Source organism: Tursiops truncatus, chromosome 3 (genome assembly GCF_011762595.2).
Source record: "Tursiops truncatus isolate mTurTru1 chromosome 3, mTurTru1.mat.Y, whole genome shotgun sequence".
Lineage (NCBI taxonomy): Eukaryota > Metazoa > Chordata > Mammalia > Artiodactyla > Delphinidae > Tursiops > Tursiops truncatus.
Genome location: NC_047036.1, coordinates 145,458,536 through 145,486,250, shown reverse-complemented (window position 1 = coordinate 145,486,250; position 27,715 = coordinate 145,458,536). Strand labels below are relative to the sequence as shown.

The 27,715-nt window shown below is 51.2% G+C and overlaps 1 long non-coding RNA gene across 2 annotated transcripts; it reads right to left on the bottom strand.

Annotated features, from left to right (window-relative positions):
* Positions 1-11,457: 11,457 nt before the first annotated feature.
* LOC141278228 (uncharacterized) lies at positions 11,458-23,491 on the bottom strand. Of its 2 annotated transcripts, none has more exons than XR_012330578.1 (3): positions 21,123-23,491; positions 15,545-15,683; positions 11,458-12,471 (listed from the first exon to the last, which is right to left on the bottom strand). It is a non-coding gene; the product is annotated as an uncharacterized lncRNA (long non-coding RNA). The 2 variants fall into 2 exon arrangements; XR_012330577.1 differs by lacking the exon at positions 21,123-23,491 and adding an exon at positions 16,977-17,263.
* Between the last annotated feature and the right edge of the window lie 4,224 nt (positions 23,492-27,715).

Below are 27,715 nucleotides of genomic sequence, written 5' to 3'. Positions count from 1 at the left end.
GGGTGCACTCCTGGAGGAGAATGCCACCAGAGCAGGAGGCCAGAAATGCAGGGACAGATCACGCAAAGGCTGCAGACCAGACGAAAGTCTGCATTTGACTCTGAATGTGGCAAGAAACCACTGGAGACAGAGTTGTGAGCAAGGAGATTATGTCTTTTAAAAATATGGGAGTGGATGAATAGCAACGGTTGAATGGATTAAAAAAAAATGATGGTATATCCCTACTCTGGGGCATTATTCAGCCTTAGAAAGGAATGAAATTCTGACACATGCTACAACATGGATAAACCTTGAAAACATTATGCTAAGTGAAATAAGTCAGACACAAAAGAGCAACTACGGTGTGGATCCTACTCATAGGAGGCACCTAGAATAGTCAAGTTCATAGAGACAGAAAGTAGAAGGCTGGACAGGGGCTGGGAGCGTGAGGGTGGAGGGAATGGGGGATTCTTGTTTCATGGGGACAGAGTTTCAGTTTGGGAAGAAGAAAGGTTCTGTAGGTGGATGGTGGCGATGAGGGTTGCACAACAGTGTGAAATGTAATCAATGCCACTGAATCGTACACCTCAAAATGGTTAAAATGGTAAATTTTATGCTATGTATATTTATGACAATAGAAAGATATGCGAAAGGATGCTATGCAAAGAATTGTCTCGGGTGCATTACTTTCCTAGGGCTGCCTTAACAAGATACACAGACTGGGCAACTTAAACAGCAGAAATTTATTTTTTTCGTGGTTCTGGAGGCTGGAAGTCCAAGATCAAGGTGCTGGCTTCTGGTGAGGCCTCTCTCCTCTGCTTGTAGATGGCCACTCTGTCCTTCTTGCTGTGTCCTCACAGGGCCTTTTCTCTATGTGTGCGTCTCTCCCTCTTCTTATAAGGACATCGGTCCTATTGGATCAGGCCTCCACCCTTAAGACCTCATTGAACCTTAATTTCCTTTTAAAAATCTTACCTCCAAATACAGTTACATCGAAGTTAGCACTTCAACTTATGAATCTGGGGGGACACAATTCAGTCCATCCCAGGGGTGATGATGCTGAGGGGTTTGACACAGAGTGTTCCTTTGGGTACCGTATGGGATCTTCAGAGTCACAGCTCTGGCTTTGTGACCTTGGGCAAGTTATTCAACCTCTCCCAGCTCCAGGATGGGAAGAACAAAAGTAGGTAACTCGCAGGGCCAGGGCTGGATGGACTGCAGTCCAATATGCCTGGTGTCTTAGGCGTATCCCAGGCTCCAAGGCACAGCGGGTTCCCAGCTGATGTTTACAGATAGCGAGCTGCAAGCCTGGGCTTGGCTCTGCTCGTCAAGCACAGATGGTTTGAAAAATGACACCCAAACTGGCTCAGGGTTAATCAAAAGATTACGGAAAGAAAATTGGGGTGGGCTAACCCCAGCCTCTCAGACACAAGCCGCAGAATCACATCTCCCTCCCTGATCCCTGCCCGATTACCTGCCTCTGCTTCTAAACCAGCTCATGCCAGCAAAAAGTGAAAATTGGCTAGACTGGAATTACAATAGCAATGCTTGCTGGGTGGTATTTCATTTCTTTCCCCTCTGTGCAGTCTCAGCTGTCAGGCTAGTTCTCCCATATTTTTTTGTGGTTTGACTGGAGAAGGGGTGTATGTGGATGAGGGTCTGGGGTGTAATCTGGGGGGCACAGGTCTCAGCAGAATCTTCCAAGCTGTGCTGCTTCCGTCAGAATAGAGGCCTTGAAACCTTGATTTCTCAAATAAGAGCATGTGTCGCCTCTTGGTCAAGCTGCGGAAGAACCCCTTTTGTCTTTATTACTTTCCTATGCCGGATCTGAGTTTTAGAAATGAAAGGAGCGTCATATAGGAAGTAGAACTGGAACTTGGAGACAGATAGCCTGACTTCCAATCCTGGCCCTGTCCCGAGCTGGCTGTGTGACCCAGAGCCAGGCCCTTCCCGTCCTGAAGCTCAGAACTTCTTATCTATAAATTGGGTTAACGAGAGCTCTCCACCTTCTGGGGTTCTTGTGTGTATTAAATAAAATTGTGTGTGCGGTGCTTAGAGCAAGGTCAGGCACAGAGCAGGTGCCATGCGTAGTGTTGCAATGATCGCTATAGAGTCTTAAAATTCCAAAACTGGAAGGGATGCTTGAAGCCAGAAACTCCCTCATTTTAGGGATGAAGAAACGGAGGCCCAGAGAAGGGGAGGATCTGGAATCGAAGGCCCAGCTCCCAATCTGCTGCTCTTTGTGGTTCTAAGACCACAAGAAGGAACACAATGGCTTCAAGAAGAGAGGACCATGGTTGGCTTTAAGTTCATGGTCCTCCTGCCGTCATCCCAACAGGAGGAAGGCTTCCTTCCGCCTCCAGACTCAGGAGTACAGGGATTGGAATCACTGGCAGTGGTAAACGTTCTCCCTCATGTCTCTTCCTGGGGTCCTGGCTTCCACTGCCTCCAGATGGCCTGGGGTGCCTGTACAAGTTTCTCATCTCTGCTTCTTCTGCACAACTCCCTGCCCTCCTGTGGGGCCCTCAGAGCCTGGGTCCTCCCTCCTGCCCTTCCAGTTGGGGAGCAGACGGACACTGAGGGGGAAGCCGACCTCCCCTCTGTGCATCTGGCCAGCTGTAGTGGACGGGCAGCGAGGGCCATCCCACAGGGCACCGGAGAACTGGGGTGGAAGAATGTCCAGGCCCCTGGTCTTGCTTGCACTGATCCCTCATCTTATCAAGGTCACTGTGGCTGGTGGCTTCTGTCAAACTCTTGCAAATTCAGAACAGGGAGATGGGGCGTGGAGGCCTCTGAATCAGCCTGACAAAGTCCAGGCCTCAAAAAGGGACTCCAGTCTCACAGCCTGATGTTGCTGGGCAGGAAAAGTGATTAGTCATCATTTATTCAACATGCATCTGGTGCTCAAGGCATCACCGATAAGCCCCATGCAGTGAGCGCTCATGTTCTCACAGGGGCAAGGGGATGGCCAATAAAAACGAAAACCAGTAAATGAAAAGGATAATTTCGGCTGTTGACAAGTTCCCAATTACGGAAGATGTAATTGAGAGTGACTGGGCGTGGAGGGGGCAACGTTGGAGGAGCCGTACGTCTAGAGAAGAGCCGGAAGAAGACTTGACTCATAGCCTTGTTTCTTTCGGCTCCGTCTCCTTTCTGTTGGCTATGAGTCCAAGGTTTAATTGCATGAAAAGAAGAGAAGGGTGAGAAGCTGACTTTTCCTGGGCAGCAGGTATGTGCTGGGTGCTGGGTATGCCACGTGCACCATCTCCTTGTAGCCCCATGAGGAGGGAATTACTGGCCCCATTTCCCAGGGGAGGACACAGACTCAAGGTGGGACATGGCTTGTCCCTGGCTATCCTGCCAGCAAGTGGCAGGATTTGAACCCAGGACTGTCTGGCTCCAGAGCTGTGCCCTTGCTTGCCCTGCATCTTCCTGCCATCCATGGCTGCCTCACATGACCACGTCCGCTCTCATGAATCAACAGCTGTCTGGGACTTGGGACTTGTGGTCCGATGAGAGAGGTGGTCTGGGGAAGATTCTGTGGCCTGGAAGATTCTGGAATCCTAAGAAGAATGGGGAAGGTGAGGGTCACACTGGCAGGGCCAGGGACCTCTGGGCCTCCAAAGGCTGATTAAGACCTGATTTGATCCACTCCACCCTGTGTCTTTGTACTGCAGCCCTTCCGCCTGCCAGAGGGGCCCATTTCCAGCTACTTTTAATTTGGAACAAACCAGCCGGTCCCCCGTGGTCCTAGAGTTAATAGGATGTCTGTGCAGCAGGGCTAGGATAAGCAGCTGAACAAATTATTCCTGTCTGGTATTGGTGTCATTTGGAAGAAAGGACCAGTGGTCCCAGAGAGGGACAGCCTTGGCAGGTGACGGAGGTCCCACCTTCCTCTCTCTCCTCTGCTATGGGACTACAGGGACCCCAGAGAGCTCCTGGTCAGCAAAATGAATCAGGGGGTGATGGGTCTGCTACAGAGGGGCAACGACAAGAGACCTGTAGGCTGGGATGAGGGCTACATGGGAGAGCCAAAGCGAGCACACTGCCCACCCTGGCAGGTTCTGGCTTGGGACTGGAGAGGCAGGAATGGACCAGAATATTGGAACTTTCTGCCTATGACAAGGCACAAGCACTCAGAGGTTCCCAGTTGCAACCAGGGATGGGGCTGAGCTAACATGAGCCCGGTGCTCGCCTGAGTGGCCAGGAGAGCAAGCCAGCTGGGACCCGGGTTGGTGGGGACTCTAACCTCCCCAGCGAAGGGAAGTGCACACAAGCTGAGCTTCTCAGGAGGCAGGAGGTGCCCTCCTTCTGGCAGAGGGCACTGTCACATCTCACAGGTTCCAAGATCCCCAGAGTCAAGGTCATTGCTTTTTTTAGACAATTCTAGTAATTCCAGACTGCCTGGTGCCCTGAAACTTGTGTATTTCTCCACTGGCAAGACAACTTCTCACACTTGCCCTGTAAGGATGCAGAGCAGTGAGAGAGGGTCCCACATGGGCGAGGAGCTTGAGACAGCAGGTGTCTGGGCCCCAGCGCACCTGTCCCAGAGGTGACAGTGCCGCCAGGAGAGCACGCATGGGTCTGTCTTGCTGACCTTGGCCTGTGGGGTGTTCCCTTTCCCCATCAAGCTTATTCCTTAACCCAGGTCATGCCACATAACGGAATTTGTCCCAACCCCTTGCAAGATAGGTGGCTGCCCTGAAGCACCCCAGCAGGTACAACCATTTCTGACAAACCCACCTACAAAATTAGTGGGGAGCTGGTGGCACTCTGCCGGTGACAAGGTGGGGAGCAAAGCCCGCAGGGGCATCCTCTCCAGCCCCGTGGAGAGGCAAGCACCTGGTCTTGACCTCAGTAGAACTCAGGTTCTTCTCCAGCCCTGCCACTCATTGCCAGCTGGGCAACCTGGCTAAGCTAAAGGTCCGTTTCCTTAAAACAGTTAAAATGGAGATTGCAGTGCCTACTTCCAGGGTCAGGATGGGGCAAGGCAAGAGAGGTGCCTAGGGCATGCCGTTTAAGGAGCTCAGCTCCCTGCAAGTGCGGGGTCCCCTCTCGACCTGCTTGCTGCCAGCCTGTGACTTGTATTATCCTTGTTAAATTAGAAAACAGCCTTGCGTGGTTGATATTGCTATTATCGCCAATGATCAAGGAAGAACCTTGGTTTTGGGAGGGTTGTGCAACTCACCCGAGCTCACACAGCTGGTGGACCACAGGGCTGGGACTCCAGCCCAGTCTGCCTGAGGGCAGAGCCCTCCCCACGTTCAAGGTCATTTTCTTGAGGCTCCTGAACAGCAGTCGGGGGGAGGCAAGAGGAACTGGCTTGTCTCCGTTGGGTCTGAAGCTGAGGTCTTGCCTAGCACACAGAGAACCGACCTGGGCCGGGAGGGAGGGAGAGCTGGGGCTCCAGCGCAAGGTTCTTGAGACAAATCTTACACGGTCAGCACCGCCCCCCTGCCGACCCCGCCTTCCGACCCCGCAGCTACGCGGGTGGCCAGGACAACTAGAAGCTCTCCTGGATTGGATTTCTCCCTCCTGCTTTGCGTTGGCTTTGCCATCTGTGCCTGGGGTAATGGATGGGTCCCCAAAATGCAAAAGGAAATGGGCTTAAACCTCACCAGCCAGAGTGGAGCCTGCACAACTTCTGGCTCCCGCCGCCAGCCCCGGGGTCTCTGCCAGGGCTGGGGAGCTAGCTGCGCAGGAAGAGGCACGTTCCTCAGAGCCCGGTGTAACTGGGCATCCAAGGCAGGAGCTGAGCATCTGGTAAGCTCTTCGTTAGAGCAGGGGAGGGCCTGGCTCTGGGAGTCACACTCCTAACTCCTAATCAGGGAATCAGGTGTGGGAAGTGGCTCGTGTGTCAGTCTCTGCACTGGGTGGAGCCGTAGGAAAGCAAGTTCAGCGGAGGGGAAACAGCAAAAGTGCTAGAGACAAGAAGCTGCTCTCAGAGTCTGCGTCAGGGGCTCAAGGAACAAGCAGTGAGTGAGAAGTCTCTGCCTTAAGATGCTCACAGCCCCGAGAGTACCAGCTAATCACTGTAGCAGCCCCATGGAGCATTGCCTCAGGACTTACTATGCGGATATCTTTTTTTTTTTTAATTTTTATTGGAGTATAGTTGACTTACAATGTTGTGTGACTTTCCGCTGTACAACAAAGTGAATCAGTTGTACAAATACATATATCCACTCTTTTTTAGATGCCTTTCCCATATGGGCCATCACAGAGTATGGAGTAGAGTTCCCTGTGCGACACTGTAGGTCCTCATTAGCGCAGGAAGCTTTACATGCACAATCTCATGAAGTCCCGTAAGGAGGCCATTTACGATTCCATTTTATAGATTAGGTACCTGAGGCCAGAGAGAGGTAAGGGACCTGGCGCGAGGCTCCCCAGCCAATATGCAGAGAACCCAAGATGTCCTAGTCTGGCAACCAGTTGCCTTTGCCACTGCATAATTCGTTTGCAAACTTTTTTTTTTTTAACGTTTTTTAAACTCGTTTGTTAAATTTCAGAGAAGTCCAGTATGTGAAACAAATCAAAATAGAGCTGAAGGGGCAGGAGTGAGGGTGCTAGGACACTCCCCCATCCCCAAAACACACACAACCTCCCCTCTTCTGACAATTTAAATGCCCTTCCCAAGACCCTAAGAAGCTCAGGCACGGTTCTGAATGATTTGTCTGGCTGGAGGCTCACCCTCTGACCATAGACTGAGCACCTCTGGGACAGGTGTGTGCACGGTGCTTCCTAGAAGCTCAGGCTACTACAAGCATCATCTCAGGGGGCCACGTAGCGCTGCTTCATTCATTTAATGCTATCGGTGGAGTACTCACTCTGGGCTGGGCACTGGAGGCGCAGCTCCGGCTACAGTGGTGAGGAAAATGCGCGTGGGCCCTGCCCTCACAGAGCTTAAGTCAAGTGGGGAAGACGGCCTTAAGCAAACATGTTCCTAAAAGAGACACGGATCACATATTGTGATCAGAGCTATGAAGGAAAAGGTCAAAGTCAAGGGGGAGGACCTGATCTCTGAAAAGGACCTCCATGAGAAATCTGGGCCACTGGCAGCTGAGAGCAGTGGAACGGGGGATTGCTGGCATCAGGGGGAGGTGGCCAGGACAGGAGCAGGCAGGACACAGAGGGGGTGGTCATGGGCCCTCCCTGTTCCCCAGTTATTCCCAAGGCAGGTTAAGAAACAATACATTGCCCCCAGGACCAGCAGGAGGTACCTGGTCCTATAGAATCTTTACATTCCTCAATCCTGAAAGGAGCAAAGAGAAATACTTCTTCTAAAGGTTGGATTATTGCAAATCTAGGACTCAGTGTGATGAATAATGAATAAGTGAAATCACAACGGAAACCAGAAATCGTTAGGCAAATGTCACGTGTCCATGTAGGGTGTAATCTAAATTCACCTAGGGCCGGTCTATACGTTAGAAAGACTGTTCTCCACTCTCCTGCTCAAGGCTTGGCTCTGCTCTCTCGGTCATTTATTTTAAAAATATTTACTGAACACCTGGGCTGGGCAGCACACTGGCTTCCCAGCCTGTGCCTGGCACAGAGCCAGGGCTGTGTAAACTCTCGGTGCTCTCTGTGGAGCCAGGAGGCAGGACCGTGCCCTGATGCCTGCCGTGGCTCGCCTCTCACACGAGTCTGAGAAAACTCAGTGGTGAAGCAGGTCAGAAGGAGTCCAGGCGGCCACTCGGTCCCCGCTCCCGGTCCCTGTGGAGCCCTTTCTGTGTCACACGGATCTTAGTCTTCCGGGATTCTGAGCAGAGAGAGGGGGCCGTCCTGACCCACTGGCTGGTTTCTCTGCAAAGGCTGACGCTCCAGTGCTGCTCCCTCTGGAGCACCAACCTCCTTCCACTGCCCAGCCCTGGCCCTTCTGCTCGTCTCCGTTTAGTTGCCACTTCTGGAGGAGCTTCTTCACCTGCTCAGGCTACTTTTCTCTGTGCCCTTTGGCCCCCACGCCTCCCTCCTTCTCAGCACTCAGAGTGATGTCCCCGTGGGGTCTGTGTCTTTGGTCTGTGCTCCCACCGGAATGCACGTTTCTTGACGGAGGGCTCGAGTCCTATTCATCCATATGTCCAGTGTCTAATGAGTGTGGCGCAGAGCAGGTGCTCAGTAAATAAATATCAAGGGGATGGTTGTGGGCAAATGTGCAGGCGAAAATATCCTCCTCCTCATTTATTCAAATAGCCATCCACCCTTTCTCTGAATCTCTCTGTCTCTCTCTTACACACACACACACCCTCTTGCATACACTCTCTCTCCCTGACTGACCTCACCTACTCACACTCACCCACTCTTGAGGCATTATGTCCTTCTGTGATCTCTCTTTCCCTCTGATGCTGCCTGGAGTGGACAGACCTGCCTGCAGTTGGCTACATTACAGAGATTTTGACCCTGGGCAGGCAGAGGGGATGGCCAGGGTCACCCTCTCCAGACCCATGCCCATCTCAGTCCCTGACCTCTCCTTCGTGTGGGGTCACTGCAACACACTCTGTAAAGGGATCCTGTGTCTCAGCTTCCCTGGATCCTTGAAACGGAGCTGGGAGGTAGATAGGTTAGCTTCATTTTACAGATGAGGAAACCGAGGCTCAGCGAGGCTGTGACTTGCACAGGGAGCGAAGCTGGAGTTGAGACCTAGATTTCCTAAGTTCAGGCCAAAGCTCTTTCCATTGCATTTCTGGGAAGCAGAGACTGGGATAGGATGCTGTCCCTCACCCATCACCCCCTGCGATCCCGGGATCCTTGATGAGAGGATTGAATGGGACCATCCCCTGCACCATCCCCTAAGCCCTCTGCTCTCTCCGCCTCACCTCAGTCTGTCCCACTTGGAGCCCCTAATAATTCTGCCTGGCAGCCTGACCCTTAGCATTGGGCATTCCACCCACCTGAGCTTCCTGGAGGGGCAGCGCCCTATTTCAGAAGTGCAATGGGGACAGAACAGGAGCTATGAAAAGGCCAGAGAAAGGAGACGAGCCAAATCTCACCATTCCTTCTCCCATACCCACCTTACAATTTCACCATGCTGGACCTGCCGGGCAGCCGGGGACCTGAAACAGGTCATTAGAGATGGCCATACACAGCCTTTATCTTCTCTCATTGTCATTTAAAAAAATCCCCGATCAAGAGTATGTGGGCCTCCCTCCTTCCCCAAATACCCTGCCTGCCGCTTCCAGTGCATCTCCCCCAAAGACTCTTTCCTCCTGAACGAAGGGCATGAATATTTAAAGACACTTTTTCAGCCAGTGCAGCCATATCACGCCGCTGCTCCCTCTTTAAATTTTATCTCCAGAAAGTTTGCCAGAGTGTCTCTGAGTCCCTCACACTCCTTGGTACAGAGTGTAACATGGGGCCCCAGAGACAGGGACGTCCCTGAGAAGTTAGCCTCCCCTCTGCATCCTGGGGCTGAAATGCACACATGGCAGTCCTAGTTCCGGTCCACAACCATCCCTTCTGGGCTACCCAGGCAGTCAGACCTGAAAACTCCCTGCCACGCCTGCTCCTGGGGAATGGGCCTAGGTAGGAGATGCAGAGAGACAGGGGTCCAAAAAAAGCAAAGAAACGATGAGCAAAGACCCAGAAACGCAAGACCCTGGAACCCCGTGAGAGGAAGCTCTTGGCTCCTGACATCAGACCCAGAGCTGATATAGATCCTGTATTCACCAGTGCACGGTGGCTTCCAGCCCCGAGCCACCTCCTGCGGGCGCCCCCTCCAGCCTCTCTGTTCTGCAGAATTACTCACAGCCCACTGCATCAAATCTCTCTTTTATCACAAGGTACAACACTCCGTGGATAACTTCTTGAAACTCTAGTCATGCTAAGCTGCTTCTAGTGCTCTGGGAAGGGTTCTGTCCCTCTGCCCGCCTGTAACCAATCAGCCACACACCGCCAAACCCATTTCCAAAGTTCCAGGCAATTACAGCCGGCTGAACTCCCTGGCCTGGTGCCCGCCGGCTCGGAGCCAGGACCCAGGTTGTCAGCAACCCTGAAATCCAGTCCCCGATTTCTCCCCAGCTTCCTCTGAGACCCAGGCGCACGGGAATGGCCACACTTAACCGCACCGAGGCACACTGACCAGCCAGACCGCACCAATACAGAAAACGAGGGTCAAGGCCAGGCTCCCTACCTTTGCTGAGGGTCCCAGTGATGAGCTTAAAGACGGTCCGAGCAAATTTCACGACCCCAAGCTTGCATCTTTTGGTGCAGCCGCTCATGGTGGCAGAGGGAAGGCAGGCTCTGTTGTCGGCACCCAGAAGGAAAGGCACCCACCTTGCGTGCCCCTGGAACTTGGAGCCTGCCTGGGCGAACCCTGAGAGAAGGACGCACCCCAGAAGCTACGGGAACAGCACAGCTGCCTCTGCAGTGAGTCCGGCTTCTGCATCCAGAGAGCCTGCAGGGCACGATATCTGCTCCTTTCCTTCCTCCCTCCCTCCACTCCCTCCCGCCGTCCACCCAAGTCCTCGCCACAGGAGGATCTCAGGATGTCAGGGCTGGGGCAGCACTGCCAGGGCACAGGGCGCTCTGAGGGGACGGAGGAGGAGGGTGAAGCTGAGCAGCGTGGGGAGGGAGAAGCTGGAGCTTTCCCAGGCTTTGCTGACTGTCTTTCTTACATGGCAGTGGTAATGTAGCAATTAATACTCGAGTCAGAAGGGAGGGGACTGCTACGCAAAAACACTCCACTCCACAGCCTCCCGGGTCGCTCTCCCGCTCTTTCCTTCCTGGTTAATCTAATAGATCAATTTTCTGTGCCGTGCCTTGATCGGGATCTGGGAGGACTTCCCTCCAGAGTAGGAGATCACTGCTTTGCGCTCAGTGCAAAGTTTGCAGGTAGCTTCTGAGCGGCCTGGTTTGCATCACGGAGAAGTTGGGCTGAGTGGGGAGCCCTGGGGGAGCTGGCTTGTGCAGCTCTCTGGCACCAGCAGCAGAGGCTGTCTGCCTCCGTTTATTTGGAAAGTCAATGACTCTGCTGCTTCCCGGCTCCAGGTGCCCCGCCCTCCACCCCAACACACACCCACTCAAAGTCGGGGGTTCAACTCCAGCTCCCACCCCTACAGAGCAGCTAAGAGTCTGTGCTCTCTCATCAGGATAGCAGAGGAGTGCAATTAGGGCTTTTCTTGATGAAGAAAGTACTCCTCGGAGATGCCATAAAGGAATGACCGAAATTCAAACAATCTGACTACAGTACAATACTCTTAGAAGTAAAACTGCATGGTAGTATGCAAATATGAACCCCAACTATTGCTTAATAAAAAGTCTGGCTGCTGTTCAGTAGCATAGACCATGTGGGTTGCCTGGAACGTCAGGGGGACATCTCATCCCACCCTCTACACAGGGCCGTGAACCTCCCCCATGACATCCCCACTTTACTTTCCCTGGTGATTTAAAGGGTCCCCATGGGCCATCACCATGGGTACCACCCACCAATGCACCGTGGTTCCATTTGAACAGCAGATATGAAATCCACCTGGCATTGAACTAAGCCATGCCCTGGGAATGTCTTTCTTTTTCTCTCCATCGGCTTGTCTATTATCTGTTTCTCTGGGATGTTTGAGAGCACTAGATTGCTTAAGAGCCAGAGAAGGGACACCACCTGTTGATAAAATGCCACATATGCCAGAACTCATGCTTCGTGTCTAGTTTCTTCCCCATCTTCTGCGAGTCATGTGGAAATGAATCTTGAAACGAACCTCAGCCCTCAGGTCACCAACAAATTTCAATTCCACGAACAGACCCCGGAGACAGCCCACTAGCACAGAGCCTTTCTCCAAGCCCTAAAGTGGCCTGCGCTCCCTGACTCACCGGCATGGTATGAGTCACAACACATACAACAGAAAGGAGCCCCGGAGGAAAATACCCCATTGCGTTTGATGTCTTAAGGTTTGAAACCGCCATGTTATTCACTCTTTGTCTTAAGGTATTGAAGGTCCCAGTTAAAATGCATGTGGTATCTGGGAATATTAATGGCTCTTGTTCTTTTGTACACTTGCTCATATATCCAGTACTTCCTGAGCTCACAGTCTGTAGAAAAGGGCTGAGCAGCCTGGGTGCAGGAAGCACTGAGGGCCCCGGATGTAGAAAATGCTGAGCTGCGCACACTAGATAGAGACGGTCGGTGCCCTCCTGGAACTAACGGTGGAGTGGACTCATCATCAGATGTGAAGCCCTTGTCAAGAATCGTTTAGCCAATGAAATTTGCTCACTTTGCAGAATCTTAGTGGGATGGAGACGCAGGGCAGGTAGAGGTGGAGAGGAAAGAGGAAAGAACTGGGGTGTGAAACATCACTGGGTAGGCAAGCAGTCGGCCAAGGGCAGCACTACCTGGGCACCAGGGAGGAGGAGAAAGATTAGAGAAAGATTAAAAGAGCATGTGGTACCCACCTGACCATTTTGCCAAGGAGAGTACCGCCCTCTGAATGGAGAATTCACTTCATAGGACATGGAACTCTCAGCTACACCCAGTTGCTTCTCTCTTCCATCCCACACAAGGGAGGGACACTGAAAATTGAGAAGCCAAAAAAACAAAGGCTGTGACTTTAGTGACGTTAGCTGACCCTGAACTTGGTCTTTCGGCTGGAAACCTGGCCAGGAACATTGCTGGTGGAGGTACTTCTGGAAGGCTGTTAGCAGCGTCTGTTTGGGAATGATGAGAGATGTCCGGAGGGGATTCGTATTTGGGCTCCAGCTCAGGAATCTGGAATCCCAACATTTGAACACACAGGGGTAACGAAACAACGGCACCTACTGTTGGAAGGATCAGGCCAATCTTATAAGCAAGTATCTCATAACTCCTCCAAGCAAGACAGATAATGGTTAAGACCATGGATCTTTGCACCTGGTATTTAATCACTCGTTCATTCTACACCCATATATGTTGAAAACGCTGTTACCATGACCTCTGCTCCAGCCATTGAATACACAGTGATGGACAAAACAGAAAAAGTCCTGTGCTTGTCAGGGTCACGTTCACATGGTGGAAGGACAGACGCAGTCAACCAATATGTGCATATATCGATTGTGCTTTGAAGAAAAAGAAAGGTAAGTGGATAAGAGTGACAGGAGCTCCTATTTTATAGGGTCATCGAGGAAGTCTTCTCTCTATTAAAATGACACTTAAGCAGAGATTCCAAACCAGCCATACAGCTCCCTGAGGTAATAACTGTTAGGGCTGAGGAACAGCAAGTACAAAAGCCAACGACAGACCCGAGATCCTAAGGTCTGCAATTTAGCAATTGTTGGAGCAAGCCAAAGAGCCTCAGTTTTTTCATCTGTAAAATGGGAAGAACAATTCTTCCCTCCTAAAGTTTGGGGGAGATTTAAATGAAACCAATGTGATTAATTTAGCTTCTGGCATAGTAAACCACTTTGTCAGGGGCAAAGGTCATTCCTGCTGCTCCTACTACTGCCACTGTTGTTGTTAGTGCCACCACTCCCGCCCCGTCCCCTAAAAGAATTCATGCTGTGTAGGTGAAGCTTCATGGTCACTGGAAATCGTGGAGCCAGGCTCCAAGGTTTAATCTCCCCTAGTAGTAACCCAAACACTAAGCATTTCAGATCCTCCTCTGAACACAGCAAGGCAACAAGTATCTGAACTCTCAACCTTAAATAAATGACTCAGGCCCAGAGAGGGTCGACAGCATCCAAAATATCACACAGCAAACCCCCCAGGAATGTGAGCAAGGTGTTTAGTGTGCCAAGAAAATTCCCAGCGAAGGAAGGCTGGTTGTGCGTATATTACATTCATGATAGGAGAGTATAGGAGAGGATCCTTCTCTGCTCAAGAAACACGGTATTCTGAAAACAAAGAACAGAAGAGGCCACACGGTATTCAGGTGGCTCCAGGGAAATTAAACCGTCAGCAGGCTTATAATTAGTCAGCCTCCTTGTACCGGTGTGCGTTAGCCAAAGGAACTTGGGAAGACAGTTATCTCTCCGCTTGAAACTGTTTATGGGAATCTTCACAAACTAGTTCCAGGGGGAAGGAGGAGAGGCAGATGGGGGCTCCAGAGGGCGTCTGGGCCCAGGAAAGTGCACTGACCTCTCCGAGGGCAAGGCTAAGACAGGACAAACATGCTATTCCTTAGAGGGTGGAGAGGCTGTCCTCACAGTGATAACGATGACAGCAGGATTCATTGAACGCCTTCTACGTGCAGGTGACTGCTCTAAATACTCACTTTGCCCAGATCTAATCCTTATAACTCTGTGAGGCAGGTACTATTATGTTACCGACTCTACAGGTGAGGAAAGACTCAGAGAGAGAAAGTAACTTGTTGATGGTCACACAGCCATCTTGAGTCAAGACCATTTGACATTTGACTCGAAAATTCACGGAAACTTATTTAGTATCTCATCAGGGTTCAAAATTAAAGCCACTGGCAGTGTGAGAGAGATGCGTTTTGCCTCGCTATTAAAAGCAAAAAGCAGCTGTCCCTTAAAATCATAAACTCCCCATCCCTAAAACATCGTGGAGAGAGAATGGAGACATTCATCCTGGAAGGATTTCCCTCCACGGCCATAGCTGTGGGGATGGGAGGGAGGTGGAGAGTAGGCACAGATTCAGTCACAGAGCAGCCAGGAGACACAAGCCACACCAGCTATTTTAACAGAGAGAATTTCATATAAGGACGTGTTAAGCAGGTATTGGAGGACCGGAAAGGCAAAGGGGGACAGTGAGGCCTCACAGAGGTGGTAACTGCGGGAAGCAGCTGCCTGCTCTAGTGCTGGGGCTGGGGGTAGGGGTGACGACATAAAGAACTGGGATCCTCAGGACCTAGAAGCCTGGAGGAGGGACCCTGTGACAGTGAGACTCAGACCTTTGAGGAAGGGGTGCTGGCTGGCTGGTGCTAGCATCTCTGAGGCAGAGCTATGAGGTTGATTCTGGAAGTTCAAAAAAGTATATATCAGAAACCGGAAGCTGCCGCCACTGCTAGGCTAAAGCCCTGTGGCCGTGGGGACACGGGCAGGAGCAGGAAGCTGCCTGGAAGGGACAAGGCCCCCTCTCCAGCCTGCAGCCTCCCTCTCCGCCATGGCACAGTCTGTCTTGGCACTGCTGGCAAAGCAGAGAGGTGGCTGGCAGAGTCCCAGCCCAGCATCACGGAGCAGGGCAGGGAAAGGAGCCCTTGAAGCTGAGGGTCAGCAACTTAATAACCGGCACAGTCTAGGCGTCTTCCCTTCTAAAATTCTAGAATCCCACTATATGCCAGGCACTGGGGATGCACCAGCCAAAAAGACAAAATCCCTTCCCTTGAGGAAATTGCATTTTCCAGGTGGAGTGGGGGAGGGGTGCTCAGACCGTAAACAAACACATTTATAAGGTAGAGAATTTCAGAGCATGAAAATACTCTGAAGCCAATAGTGACCAGTGTCTGTTTTTCTGATCAGAAGGACTGAGTCGTCTCAGAGCTCACTAAACAGCTCATAATAGAACAACCGCCAAGAGGAAAAGGGCAGATTCCACGGGGGTCGGGATCATTATAATCACCGTGACTTGTTACTCTGTGCTGGGGGTTGTATTTGGATTATCTGGGTCTTGTCCCAAACTCATGAGGTTGGTATTATGAGTTAATGTTACCTGTTTTACAGATGGGGAAGTGGAGGCTCTCAGGCAGACTTGGTGATTCACTCCAGGGGAGGAAGTGGAGTCAATGCGACTGGTGACTGATCAGAGGAAAGTCTCAGGGATGGGAGGGAGTCAAAAGCCACCAGCGTTCCTAGAAACAGAAACAGGAAGGATACGAAGAGGATCAGGTCTGGGGAGTGAAATGGTTACAGATTCCATTTGTCTTAGGGAGAGAAAAGTCTAGCTCGTTGATGGAAATGAAAGTAAGGAACTCAGGAGAGAGTGTAGGAGCTAGAATTCTCATAAATAAATGATTTTTTGTTTCTGCTTAGGAGAAAATAAATGTGGCATCCCAGCAGGCCCCAAATATTAGCATTTAAATACAGGCTTACACAGGTGGGTAAAAAAGGCAATTTCCTCAGAATTAAATCAGTTTTTGTTTTCCTTTTCCTCTGAGTCTCAGAAAAATCCGTTCTGTGCAAGTGTGGTCCTCAGAGAGGGATTCACCTTGCTCTAGGCCTCCATGTTCCCAGTGGGGCTCCGTGTCCTTCTCCATTATCATTATGAGAAATGATGCCGAAGAGCTGATGGAGATTCATGAGTGCTGTTGGCTGGCGTTGCTCAGGCCCATTTGTGTTGAGGGCGGGGCACCTCGTGTTGGGGTCTTGCTGCCCTTTGCCCTCAACTGTGTCAGCACGTCTGCAGGGCCTGGCTCGGAGCTGGAGGAACCACGGTTTTGCTATGCAACTGGCGAGAAGGGGGATGGTGCAGCTGCAGAGACTTCCAGGGAAAAGATGGGGAGAGACCAAGGGGGTCCTTGAAACCTCCCCTTCTCCGTCTGGTGGCCCCAGATGCTACCCCACTGCTACCCATCGACACGTCCGGCCCAGTGCTGCCTTCTCCTGACCCCCACCCTTGCGTACTATGCTCAGAACTGGACTCGGACCCCCTGTGTTATGTAAGCGTGGAAAGAGAAGAGCCAGCTTCAGCTGGATACCAAAGGCCACAGGTGTGGTCTGGCTGCCCCAGGCTGACCAACAGGGAGTCCTATAAGTCAGGCTCCCTGTGTCTCACCACTGCGTCCCGGAGGCCCTGAAAGCAGGACACAGCTTCACAAAATACACATTTTAGGGCTGGGGTCCCAATGCCTAGATACAAGTGATTCTGGATTCTTCTTTAATTCTTACGTTCCCATCAGAATATACCTGTCCTGTTTCTGCGTCTGCAGGGCCCTGCTCTTTGCAAATAGCCCAGATGGCTTTTCCCATATTCTTCAGCTCAGCAAACCACATCATAGCCTCCCAGGATACCCAGGTCACAAAACTGGGGGTCATTCTTGATTTCTCCCTCATCCTCTTTCCCCTCGGTATTAGTTTGCTGTGGCCTGCTGTAACAAATTACCTCCTACTGGGTGGCTTAAAACAACAGAAATGTAGTCACTCACTAAAGTTTAGTTCTGGAGCCCAGAAGCTGGATATCAAGGTGTTGGTAGTGTTGGTTCCTTCTGGAGGCTGAGGGGGGAATCCGCTCCCTGCCTCTCTCCTAGCTTCCAGTGATTGCCGACAGTCCTGGGCATTCCTTGGCTTGTAGATACATCCCTCTCAACTTGCTTTGATCTTCACGTGGACTTCTTCCTGTGTGTCTGCTTTCTCTTTTTATAAGGACAATAGTCATTGGACAATGGTCCCAATCCAGTATGATCTCAACTTAATTTAACTAATTGCAACTGCAAAGACCCTCTTTCCAAATAAGGTCACATTCTGAGGTTCCTGGTGGACATCCATTCTGGGGGAAAACTACCCAAGTTTCCCGTCTTTCCATGCCATCATTAGTTCCATCCAAGCTATCCCCCACCCCCCCCACCCGTTCTCGGCACTTCTGTTTCCTTAGTACCTCTCTGATTGGCCCATTTCTCACAGTGAACCTGCTTAGTCAGTGCCTCATTTACATTCCATCAATGACTTCCCATTGCCTTTAAAATCACACCCACGCTGCTTGGCAGTGCTTTCAAGGCCCTTGTGATCCCGCCACTGTTTATCTCTCCAACTTCATCTCACCTAGGATACACAATTGTATTCATTCAAATATAAATGTGGACCCCTTTGTGTGCCTGTTGGTTTAATGACAGCCTCTCTCCCTGCATGTAAGCTGCCCGGAGAACAGGGAGAGTGTGTCTCTTTTGTTCACATTTCTATCCCAGGCCTGACACGTACTCCATGCTCCCTCAGATCCCAGCACAGTGCTGGGCACGGAGAGCGTCTTGAGAACTTTGATGCCTGGACAAAGGATTCTGACCCTGGAGTGATGCTGAGACGAGGAGGAAGGTAGACTAAGGGAGCTGAGCCACTTGACCAGGGACACAGGGAAAGGTACTCCTCATCACCCCACCCTCATCTCCCACTTCGGTGGCCCTGGCCCTGAGCCACCTGGCCAGAGGAGACCCCAGCCCTGGGGCCCATGGAGACATGGCTGCTGTGGCTGAGACTGCAGTGGGGGGCAGGGGCTGATCTCTGTCACCTCCAGTTCACAGTCCTGTCTTTCTCCTGCCTTGAACCCTCCAGCAGCCTCCCTGCAAGGCTCTGGGTTAAGGTCCTGGCAGCCTCTGCCTCGCTCACTCCCTTCCAGCCTCGCGGGCCCCCTGGCTGTTCCTCACACAGGCCAAGCATGTTCTGGACTCAGAGCCTTTGCGCTGCGCTTCTTCGGCCTGGAACGCTATTCACACAAAGTTGTTCTCACCTTACTCAGGTTTTTGCTCACATGTCACCTCCGCAGAGTGGTCCCTCCAACAACTCCATCGGGAAAGCGCCCCTCTGACCGCCGATTCCCTTACCCAGCGGGGGCAGGTGTGTGTGCGTGTACCTTTCTTCAGGGCGCTTGGCCTTCCCTGACTCTATTTTATATACGTGTCTGCCTGATATCTGTCCCCCGAGTCTACAAGCTCCCAGACAGTGGGACCAGGTCTGTTTTCTCTCCATCCCCAGTGCCAAGGGCGGCCCAAGGAAGAATGCCCACCTCCCCACTGTTCATGGAGACAAGCTGGCTTCCTCCAGCCACCAAGCTCTTTTGAATAAATTCACCAAAACAGACTTGAAATTTTGCTCTGGTTGGGATCTTGCCTGGTTTAGAGCACCATGGATAACGTGGGTTTTGGAGCCCATGAGACTTCAACTTAAGTTGCCACCGTAACCACTCATTAGGTGTGTGTCCATAAGCCAGGTATTCCAGCTTCCTAAGCCTCTATTTCCTTATCTTTAAAATGGGGATAAGACCTCCCAACTGTCAGAATTGATTCTGGTGTTAAACGGGCAGGATGACCAACCGTTCTGGTTTCCCCAGGACCAAGGAGCTTCCGGGGAAGCAGCTACTTTCAGTTGCTAAAATCACAACAGTCCTGGGTCACTCTAGGGGCCCCTGCACAGATAGAGAGGTGGCCTCTCCCACAACAAAGACAATGAGAGTGGAGAGCCTGCGTTTTTAACCCAAATTCTACACTGCCTTCAGATTTTGGGTCACTTGCATTTTATATTTTACTACATATATTGTCACAAATGACCCAAATCCCTTGGGCACCAAGGCGGGTGTCAGAAATAATAAAGAGGTAATTCGTCATGGGTGGCCAGTCCCCTCTGCTTCTATGGTTGTCTCCCTTTTTCTGTACCAGTCACAGTCCTGTTTCCCCAGATCCGGTCATGGAGAATAGAGGGACTGACCCTGACATTCACAGCCAGGCCAGACTGACTAGTCCCTTCTACCTTTAAGGCCACCCACCAAGAAAGCCGGGAGAATGGTCACATGACCAAGGCCAAACCACAGGCAGCTCCGGGTCTAAGTCAGAACAATCCTTCTAGAAATCCATCTAGAGGCAGTGATGGAGGGAACTTGGAGAGGAGGCACTTACCGGTTAAATAAAAGTTCCTTTAAATAGGCATCCTCATATTGGTAATTACATCAGCCCCCAGGGGGGCCGGCAGAGTCCTGGGTGGCTAGTGGGCAGGAGGGAGACCCTGGGGCATTTGCATCGGTGCAGTGCTGAGTAGGGGCTATTTCCCAAACTCTGGTGTAATGCTCACTGCAGATCCGAGAAAACCCGCCCTTGTCACTGTGCCCAGAGCCTCAAATAGTGAAACCAACTCAACTCTTAGAGGAATTCAAGCTCAGTGCCAAGCTGGCGTGTTCCCAGAAGGGCAGGAGGCAATGGCATACCAAAGGGGATGTGAAAGCTTTTTGGGTAGTTTGTGTTGTTTTTCTCCACCTAGTCCGTAAGCTTGCTCATGCTGGGGAGGGAGATGCTCACCCCTTGAATATACACTCCTCCCGCCCCAGGTTATCTTTCCACTGCAGAATGTCAATACCTTTTACCTTGGCATCACCCTCGAATTCCAGTGAGCAAAGGAGAGGCGGACGAACCTTGTCATTTGTCTAAGCCTTGTTTCCTTGTCTGTGACGTGGTTGTAACATAGCTTCCAGGTTGGGTATATCGAGGTGAGGGGTAAATAAAATCATACCTGAGAAGTTCATTTCTAAGTTGAGAATTGATACGTGTTAAATGGTATACTGGTTAGGAGGCAGGGCCATGTGATGGTTAAAAGCCCAGTTCCTACACCTCCGAGCTATGTCACCTCTAGACCAATGAAACCTCTTAAGCCTCGGTTCTTCCATTCCTCACTCTGTAAAATGAGGGTAGTTACATCATATGATTACCGTACTCAATGAAAAATGTGTGTAAGGACGTGGCACATAATAAGCGCTCAAATAAGGGCAGCTATTATCATTTGCAGTTGCTGCTGTTGTTATTGTTATGATGTTGACCACTATACAGGTGAAGAGACCCGCGGCTGCCTCTCCAGGTGTGCTGACCCCACATGGAATTATCTGGAGTCTGCAATGACTGTGCGTCTCTCCTCCTTACTCACAAGCTTCAGTCACATCTCCTGTCTCTGTCTCTGGCCACGAGTCTGAGAGCTGGGTGTCCTTGGGCTTCAGAGGTTCCAGAGCAGTAGGACAAAGGACCAGACACAATGGGCCTGCAGGCGTTTCCAGGGCCCTTTTGCTTCTGTGGCTTCAGCTTCGGTTGGAAAGAGTATGGGTCCTGCCTTCCTTAATATGTGAGTGAACTAGGTCAGCTCAGGACAAATCTTTATTAAGACTCTGCCGTGTAGAGGAGACAATGCTTGAGTTTGATTCTCTGACTTGAGGGGCTAAGACCCCCTCCAAAATAACTATGGGGCAGAACTCTGTGCAGCCTTGGAGCTCCTCTCTGCGACGTCCTCACGCTCTGCCCCTGCAGTAGCATCCCATCAGCCCTCATTCTTTCCTATCTCTTACCCACATGAATGGGGAGTCCAGAGACAAAGTGTAGTGGAGGGAAATAAGTTATTATCCCCTCAACTGACACCTAAGCTCCTCTCAGGGAAGGGATTGCCTTTGTAGATACAGGTGTGGGTCCTTGAAGAAAGAAAGACCTAAACTTCTCTGTGGTAGGAATTTGGGATGGGAGAGAGCTGAAGAGGGCTTAGGAAAGTGGAGATGGAGGCTGGCCTCCAGGTATTGGGAATAACCAAGGGATGTTTAGGGAGATGTCGAAACTCACCTTTAAGTTGTCTGTGTGGCTGTGAGGTAAGCTCCGTCTGTCTCCCCAGACTTCCCGTGACGTTGGCTACATACAAAGGATTTGTCAGATTTTTAAAGTGAAAATTAGGAGAAGGGATTGAATTACAAATTCAGATGGATTTGATGCGGAATAGAATCAGGGTACCTATGAAACCAAGCAGGTCCCTAAGCTGACCTAATTCAGTGTTAGCAGGTGCTCAGAAGTCCAGGTGACTGGGAATACCCTGACCTCCGTACACCTCTCCCCACATCTACATAATAGCAGAGAGACTGAGAGCAGAAGGGGCCCACTACATGGTCGTGGTGGGGGGACATCCAAGAAAAGCCATTGGAATCCTAAAGGATAAGGCATCTCAGCTGATTTCCCGGTTTCAAACATAATAGAAATACTAACAGTGGCTTGTGCATTATACTTTCCAAAGTGCTTTCCCATATTTTGTCCCTTTTAACCTCAGCCTTTTGTTTCAGTTTTCAGACAAGGAGACTGCAGCCCTGAGAGGTCACGAGACTCATTCGAAGTGACACTGCCCACGGTCTGTTCTCCACTGCTGTTGGGACATCTGCTGACTCAGCAGAGCCCAGGCATCTGGTTGCAAGAGTTTGCTAATCATTAGGATGTTAAGTGACTCCAAAAATACTATGGGGTGGCTTCCAGGAGGAAAAGCTGAGCACGGAAATGGGGCTCAGGGCCAATCTCTGTCATGGCCCACCCCCAGTCGGAAGGGAGCAGTGGGGTGAGCAGGAAGGGGCCAGGGGCAAGCCCAGCCCAACGGGCCCAGCAGGGAAAGCAGTGCTTGTTTGGTGTGGCAAAGAGTATGGTGTGGAGGCTGAGGGAGCTACATGGGGCCAGAACTCAGGGATCTGTGTGTGCACAGCTGGGGGAAGTTTAGGTGCAGAGGCTGAGGGAGCTACATGGGGCCAGAACCCAGGGATCTGTGTGTGCACAGCTGGGGGAAGTTTAGGTACAGAGGCAAGGACCTCAGAAGAGCGAGCTTTCCTGACAGCTCTGCTGGGGAGTTGTTGCCGTTCTTGGCAGCCACAGGAGGGGCTATTTTTGACCAGGACTCTCTCAACCCCACCATCTTCTTGACAGGGAGGAAGTCCTACAGAGAGGCTGCTCTGCGCCTAGAACGCAGGTCCCCCACTGTCTCACTAGAGGGAGCCCAAGTTCCTACTCCCTGATCTGCAGCCCACATGGCTAGGGGTGACCACCCTTCTGATCCTGAGAAGATGTAGGTCAGGGGACTTGGGGGAGGAGCAGGTATCCTTCTTAGTGATGGGGAGATCTCAATGCGCTTTGGACACGTTTTCAGGAATCACAAGCAGCAAAGGCTAGATCTGACTGTAAAATGAGTACTGTTTCTACTTACAGTTTTTGAGACCCTCCAACACTCACTCTGAACCTGGTGGTCTGTATTCTACCCTCAACCTGCTTCCCCATCCCAGGATCAGAGCTCTTCTCAGCAAGTCCCACTCTGTTCCAAGTACGGAGTCCCAGGACCCAGACGCAGCGACAGGAGATGGGAGAGGCTTGGCCGTGTGCTTGACAATGATCATAAGACCCATCGCCTATGAAGAAGGCAGTACGAGTGGTGGGCAGACATCTGGGCTCTGGAGTCAGACAATTTAGAGTTAGTCTCCCTCAAACAGACGTGATTGCCAAGGGACCAGAAGCCTTGTCTTTCTTGTTTTCCACAAAATCCCCAATGCCTTGCATAGAGCCTGGCACACACAGAGCCATCAATATTTTATGAATAAACCAGCGGCTCCAACCTTACTGCTTCTTTAACCTAGCACCACTTACTTCATCTCTTTGAGTCTCAGTTCCCTCCTCTGTAAAATGGGACAAAAACCTACTTACCAGGTGGTGAGGATTTGATGAGAAAATCCAGCTATGGCACTCAGCACTGTGCTTAGAGTGTAGTAAGCCTCCAGCAACAGCAGTCAATTCGCAGTTCGCAGGTGCCCGGCACTTTGTGAGGTACCGTGTGTTCATGCACACATGTTTGTGTGTGCGCATGCATGGGCGTACATGTGCATTGGTGTGCATGTGTCCCATGTAATCGTAAGTTATCCTCCCAGGAAGATGGTTCTGTTATTGTCTTATTTTTACAGTTGAGGAAGGTGAAGTACAGAGAGGTGCTGCAACACGTCCAAAGTTGTCCTGCTGGTAAGTGATGGTGGAACGAGATTCTGAAGGCCAGGCATCTTTGTTCTCACGCTCAGAAATTGCTTGCTTGGAGTCCTTCTGGATCTGACTCTGCAAACGACAATGTACTGGCTTGGGTCACTCTGTGCAGAGGACAAGGCAAGCCTTCAGCCAGCCTTTTCTGCGTCTGACACTTCCAAAGTTGGTGACCCCAGGCATCCAAGAGGTGAGGAGCTGAGTTGCCCAAGGATGCAATGACGGATCGCCAGGTGTCAGACACTGGGCCCAGCCTTGCATCTTGCTGCCATGTGGAAACAGGATGGGCTCAAGGAGTTTATAGCCCACCGTGGGGGGCTTTCGGCCTTCAGCATCTGTGAGCATCTCCTGGGCCACTAGCCACGTGCAGATGTCAGTGCCCACACCCCAGGCGGCAGAGGCTGATTCTGTAGGTCTGAGGTGAGACTTTGGGGCCTGAATCTCTGACAAACACCCTGGATAATTCTATGCAAGTGTTCTTTCTACTTTTGGAAATTATGAAAGAAAAAGAAAGATCTGTCAAATAGGTATGTGCCCTACAGTTATCTGTTAACCAGGAAGGAAGGGGAGAGCAGGCTCTGTTTCAGCTTTGCAAGAAAGGGGGATGTCAAAGAGATGTCACTTTATGGGTAAGTCACCCACCAGCTCCCCCTCCCCCGTTGCCCCCCAAGCACCATCCCCGTGGCTACTCTCCAAAGAAGCGCTGAGTCGGCTCCCAGGCAGCCGCCCATCTGAGCTCCCTGTGTCGTGCTCCTACACCTCCCTTCGCTTCCACTGGAAAAAAGAAAATTGCCAAGTAATTGCTCTTCGACAGCCCCTGCTGGTCTCGGTCCTTTCCTTCTTGCTGAGATTATAATTAGGGAATCAGTAAATTTAAACAGAAAATCCATGAGCTGCACAGAGCCTTCATCTTTCAAACGCCATTTTACGTACCCTGCAAGTGGCACTCGTACCCGGTATGGACAGCGGTGGCAGGACGAGGCCCTGAGTCAGGTGGGGATGGGAAGCCCGGGAGCACAGCCCCTCGGCTCTCAGCACGGGTACAGGGGCAGCAGCGTGAATGAGCATTTGCTGTGCCCTGGAGGCTGGGCCAGGTGCTTTCTAAGCCTTGCTTTATTACATCTACCCTTGGAGGTAGCACTAGTTTTATTCCCATTATGTAGATGAGGAAACTAAGGCTCAGAGAGACAGTGACTTGCTCAAGGTCACACAGCTAGGAAGAGACTCTTAAGATGGACTTGAAGCCCCACATGTCTGATCTCTCAACCTATGTGTTTTATCCTGAAATTTGACTGCTCTCAATGGACTGGGGGCCTAAACCCCAGGTCAGAGTAAGTTTCAGGTTGTGTGGTCCTCCTTTTTCCCCTTCTAAAGTCTGGGGGCAGCCACAGCCCGGCCTACGCCCCGAGGGTCTATAGGTCTAACAGAGGCTCTTGGTGGGGCTGAGAGAGAGGAAGAGAATTCTGCCCTTCCTGTGAGCTGTGGCTTTTCTCTGTACTGATAACACCGCCTCCCTACCCTGGGTCCTCGAAATAACTTGTCTGGGCAGGAAAACCCTTAGCATCACCTCTACTTCCATTCTTCTGATGAGGAATCAGAGGCCTCAGAGAGAGAAAATGATTTTGCCCAGGGTGCCTCCGCCAGCTATTGGCTGATGGATTTGGGACGAGGTGCTTCCCGACGCCCTCCAAGGCTGGGCTGCTTCTCCAGGGTTCTGCAGCTCTGCAGGGCTGGACTCCAGCTGCAGGGAATGGGTCTGTCCAAACAGAAAGCCAAACCATTGGTAGGTGGAGAATGAAAGGAAGCTCATGTATCTTGTTCGCCTATGATGTGTTGGCTGTGAAACGGAAGGGTGTTGGAGCCACCCTGTCAGCGGGAACTTTTGGTTTTGCCTTTCTCAGTGTCATGTAAAAAGTGAGAATGTTGGGCTTCCCTGGTGGCGCAGTGGTTGAGAGTCCGCCTGCCGATGCAGGGGACACGGGTTCGTGCCCCGGTCCGGGAAGATCCCACATGCAGCGGAGCGACTGGGCCCGTGAGCCATGGCCGCTGAGCCTGCGCGTCCGGAGCCTGTGCTCCGCAACGGGAGAGGCCACAGCAGTGAGAGGCCCGCGTACCGCAAAAAAAAAAAAAAAAAAGTGAGAATGTTTGTGGTCCATACCTGGTGGAGGTGATGTGAGGACGACTTGGGATCACGAATGTATGACACACACCTACAGTGTGGTGTTCAGTATGTGTTGGTTAAGAGCCAAGACCATTACTTGTTTCCTTGTTTAATAGTGTACTAATATTATTAATAATTCTTATAATAACACTGTGGGATATTAATACCTCCATTTTCCAGATGGGAAAACCAAGGCTCGCAGAGATCAGGGAATTTGGTTCAAACACATAGCTAGTAAGTGGCAGGTCCTGGGTTCCAGCTGGGATATGTATGATCCTGGGCCTGCACTCCCTGCTTTAACACGTCAGCTACAGCTTGAGGGGGAGAGGTGTTAGTAGGACAGGGATATCTAATGGGATGGAAGACATGAGACACCCCAGACAGATCAACCCATGACCTGCCTCTTCAGGACAAGCTTCAGTGCCTGGTCTACCGTACTTTTCAACCACCCTGCACCACAGAAAAATGCAGAAGGTACAAGTTGCCCTGTAGGCCAGGAACAAAGGCTTGGGAACCTTGCCACTTAACTGGTCCTGGTTCTTATGGAACTTCCCCTGGTCGCCAGTCACCTGCTGCAGGGGTTCTTTCATTTAGTAGTAAATAAGGGGAAAAATCCCTTTTAAACCCTTTCCCCTCTGTTCAAATCTTATTTGTGATTTTTAAACATATTCAAGACTGCCACACCTCTTTCTTTCTCTTTGCCCTTTGGACTTTTTGTCTCTCCCCTCTCTGGTCTCTCTTTGTCTCTCTGGCTCTCTCTGTGTCTTGCTCTGTCTCCCTCTTTCCCTCTGTGCTTCTGTCTCTGTCTCTTGGCTTGGGAACACGGAGAAAGTTAACCATGATTCCAAGGGGGAACCTTAGCCCCCCTCCTTTCCGACACCCCCCCTCCACAATGCCCTCTGTTCAGAGCTCAGTGGCCGCTTGGGCGCACAGCACCAGCTCAGCACCTTGGTGAGGACATCACTTTTAAGTCTCACTGTAATTTTCCCCGGCCTCAGAAACTCCCAGCTAAGCCTCTCTCCTCAGGTTGCTAAATGTAAATAAACAAGTCCCTAGATGGGAAGGGCAGGATCGTAAATTGGCTGTGTTTCTGCAAAGCAAAACTTCTTAACCAGAATGTGGCACGCTCTTCATCTTGCTGCCTGGAGGGGGCAAAGAGATGACAGAGGACAGAGGACCTCGAGAGTAGGAGGAAAAGAGAAACAACAAGCAGAAGCCAGGGGAGAAAGAGAAAGGGTGATTGAGGGGGAGGAGAAGATATGGAAAGGCCCATGGGAGTCACACCCACCTCTCTCATACCATAGGTGATGAGTTTAAAATGAGGTTTTCCATTTCACTGCCAGATAAACTGAGGCTGCTGGAAGCTCAATGTCGATGCTAAGAGAGGGCAGAGTTTCCTCCACAATTAACAATGGTGCAGCAAGGGCAGAGAGAGAGAGAGGGAGTTTCTGAGCTCCCTAAACCCCAGGAACTAGAAAACCACATTCTGCATTGTTTTTCTTCCCACTGGCGGAACTGAACTGGCCTCCAAGTCCAAGCCCACTGTTCTGCTGATCTAGCTCTGTCTGGCAAATGCATTTGGGGCTTCTGCAGTTTTCCTGAGAAACAGCACATTTCCTAGGGAGTAAACACCATCCTTGACTCTTGTTCTCTTCAGTTTTGGGGGCCAACCCTTGAACATCACCTGGACCCCGCTTTGCTAAAGAGGAAACGTCGTGCAGTGATGTCGTAACCTTAGCAGGAGACAGACGCCAGACAGGATTTAAATGGGGGCAAGGGTGTTGATTAAGGCCTCGGGAGAAGCCGCACGCTTTTTTTCCAGCCTCACCATGGAAGGGATGGAGGCGAACCCAGGGTGAAAGAGGCTTCAGCCCGCATGCACACACCCACACTCCTGGCACAGTCCACAGCGCTGATGCTCGAAGCAGTAACATCAGCCTCTTTGTAGCACCTAGGCCAGCCGAAGGCCCGGAAGCAAGTCAGGCTTTCAGCCTTTCCACCCAAGGAAAAAAAGCCACATTTTTGCTAATGCTCACCTCCTCTGGCCTTGGACCTGGCGCTGGGGTGGGGAGAGAAGAGAGCAATGTTGCCCTGCCCTCTGCTGGGATAAGCACCGCAAAACAGCACTTAATCCAGGGACTGAGGAGCTTAACCCGTTTCCTGGGTTTCAGGTTATCTGAGTGGAAACCCTCTTTAGCTCCACATCTTGAGAGTGGAAGGATCTTTC